We start from the raw sequence: 3,250 nt of genomic DNA, 5'->3' as shown, positions 1-3,250 counted from the left end.
CTTGGCCGGATAGGCCAAGTGGCTTCTCCCGCCGACTTGCCCCTTTGGAAGTAGGAGCTCCCACTTCCATGGGCATTATTCCTCCCCGGGACATACTGCCAAGTGTGGCCGGGGAACAGTGACTCTTGGCCGGATAGTCCAAGTGGCTTCTCCCGCTGACTTGCCCCTTTGGAAGTAGGAGCTCCTACTTCCATGGGCATTATTCCTCCCCGGGACCTACAGCCAAGAGTGGCCGGGGGACAGTGACATGTGGCCGGATAGGCCAAGTGGCTTCTCCCGCTGACTTGCCCCTTTGGAAGTAGGAGCTCCTACTTCCATGGGCATTATTCCTCCCCGGGACCTACTGCCAAGTGTGGCCGGGGAACAGTGACTCTTGGCCGGATAGGCCAAGTGGCTTCTCCCGCTGACTTGCCCCTATGGAAGTAGGAGCTCTTACTTCCATGGGCATTATTCCTCCCCGGGACCTACTGCCAAGTGTGGCCGGGGAACAGTGACTCTTGGCCGGATAGGCCAAGTGGCTTCTCCCGCTGACTTGCCCCTTTGGAAGTAGGAGCTCTCACTTCCATGGGCAGTATACCTCTCGGGGACTTAGAGCCAAGTGTCTTCACCCTTTGGAGGTAGGAGCTCTTACTTCCATGGGCATTATTCCTCTCCGGGACCTACAGCCAAGTGTGGCCGGGGAACAGTGACACTTGGCCGGATAGGCCAAGTGGCTGCTCCCGCTGACTTGCCCCTTTGGAAGTAGGAGCTCCTACTTCCATGGGCATTATTCCACCCCGGGACCTACAGCCAAGTGTGGCCGGGGGACAGTGACATGTGGCCGGATAGGCCAAGTGGCTTCTCCCGCTGACTTGCCCCTTTGGAAGTAGGAGCTCCTACTTCCATGGGCATTATTCCTCCCCGGGACCTACTGCCAAGTGTGGCCGGGGAACAGTGACTCTTGGCCGGGTAGGCCAAGTGGCTTCTCCCGCTGACTTGCCCCTTTGGAAGTAGGAGCTCCTACTTCCATGGGCATTATTCCTCCCCGGGACCTACTGCCAAGTGTGGCCGGGGAACAGTGACTCTTGGCCGGGTAGGCCAAGTGGCTTCTCCCGCTGACTTGCCCCTTTGGAAGTAGGAGCTCTTACTCCCATGGGCAGTATACCTCTCGGGGACTTAGAGCCAAGTGTCTTCACCCTTTGGAGGTAGTAGCTCCTACTTCCATGGGCATTATTCCTCCCCGGGACCTACTGCCAAGTGTAGCCGGGGAACAGTGACTCTTGGCCGGATAGAACTAGTGGCTTCTCCCGCTGACTTGCCCCTTTGGAAGTAGGAGCTCCTACTTCCATGGGCATTATTCCTCCCCGGGACCTACTGCCAAGAGTGGCCGGGGAACAGTGACTCTTGGCCGGATAGGCCAAGTGGCTTCTCCCGCTGACTTGCCCCTTTGGAAGTAGGAGCTCCTACTTCCATGGGCATTATTCCTCCCCGGGACCTACTGCCAAGTAAGGCCGGGGAACAGTGACTCTTGGCCGGATAGAACTAGTGGCTTCTTCCGCTGACTTGCCCCTTTGGAAGTAGGAGCTCCTACTTCCATGGGCATTATTCCTCCCCGGGACCTACAGCCAAGCTTGGCCGGGGGACAGTGACATGTGGCCGGATAGGCCAAGTGGCTTCTCCCGCTGACTTGCCCCTTTGGAGGTAGGAGCTCTTACTTCCATGGGCATTATTCCTCTCCGGGACCTACAGCCAAGTGTGGCCGGGGAACAGTGAAACTTGGCCGAATAGGCCAAGTGGCTGCTCCCGCTGACTTGCCCCTTTGGAAGTAGGAGCTCCTACTTCCATGGGCATTATTCCTCCCCGGGACCTATAGCCAAGTGTGGCCGGGGGACGGTGACATGTGGCCGGATAGGCCGAGCGGCTTCTCCCGCTGACGTCATCGCTTTGGAAGTCGGAGCTCCTACTTCCATGGGCTTGTTCCTCCCCGGGACTTGCCGCCAAGTCTGGCCGGGGGACAGTGACATGTGGCCGGATAGGCCAACTGGCTGCTCCCGCTGAGCCCCTACTTCCATGGGCTTGTTCGTCCCCCGGGACTTGCCGCCAAGTCTGGCCGGGGAACAGTGACATGCCGCCGGATACGGCCGAGCGGCTGCTCCCGCTGACGTCATCGCTTTGGAAGTAGGAGCTCCTACTTCCATGGGCTTGTTCCTCCCCGGGACTTGCCGCCAAGTCTGGCCGGGGGACAGTGACATGTGGCCGGATAGGCCAACTGGCTGCTCCCGCTGAGCCCCTACTTCCATGGGCTTGTTCGTCCCCGGGACTTGCCGCCAAGTCTGGCCGGGGAACAGTGACATGCCGCCGGATACGGCCGAGCGGCTGCTCCCGCTGACGTCATCACTTTGGAAGTCGGAGCTCCTACTTCCATGGGCTTGTTCCTCCCCGGGACTTGCCGCCAAGTCTGGCCGGGGGACAGTGACATGTGGCCGGATAGGCCAACTGGCTGCTCCCGCTGAGCCCCTACTTCCATGGGCTTGTTCGTCCCCGGGACTTGCCGCCAAGTCTGGCCGGGGAACAGTGACATGCCGCCGGATACGGCCGAGCGGCTGCTCCCGCTGACGTCATCACTTTGGAAGTCGGAGCTCCTACTTCCATGGGCTTGTTCCTCCCCGGGACTTGCCGCCAAGTCTGGCCGGGGGACAGTGACATGTGGCCGGATAGGCCAACTGGCTGCTCCCGCTGAGCCCCTACTTCCATGGGCTTGTTCGTCCCCGGGACTTGCCGCCAAGTCTGGCCGGGGAACAGTGACATGCCGCCGGATACGGCCGAGCGGCTGCTCCCGCTGACGTCATCACTTTGGAAGTCGGAGCTCCTACTTCCATGGGCTTGTTCCTCCCCGGGACTTGCCGCCAAGTCTGGCCGGGGGACAGTGACATGTGGCCGGATAGGCCAACTGGCTGCTCCCGCTGAGCCCCTACTTCCATGGGCTTGTTCGTCCCCGGGACTTGCCGCCAAGTCTGGCCGGGGAACAGTGACATGCCGCCGGATACGGCCGAGCGGCTGCTCCCGCTGACGTCATCACTTTGGAAGTCGGAGCTCCTACTTCCATGGGCTTGTTCCTCCCCGGGACTTGCCGCCAAGTCTGGCCGGGGGACAGTGACATGTGGCCGGATAGGCCAACTGGCTGCTCCCGCTGAGCCCCTACTTCCATGGGCTTGTTCGTCCCCGGGACTTGCCGCCAAGTCTGGCCGGGGAACAGTGACATGCCGCCGGA

Source organism: Engystomops pustulosus, unplaced genomic scaffold (genome assembly GCF_040894005.1).
Source record: "Engystomops pustulosus unplaced genomic scaffold, aEngPut4.maternal MAT_SCAFFOLD_521, whole genome shotgun sequence".
Classification (NCBI taxonomy): Eukaryota; Metazoa; Chordata; class Amphibia; order Anura; family Leptodactylidae; genus Engystomops; species Engystomops pustulosus.
Note: the sequence above shows the minus strand (reverse complement) of the source record.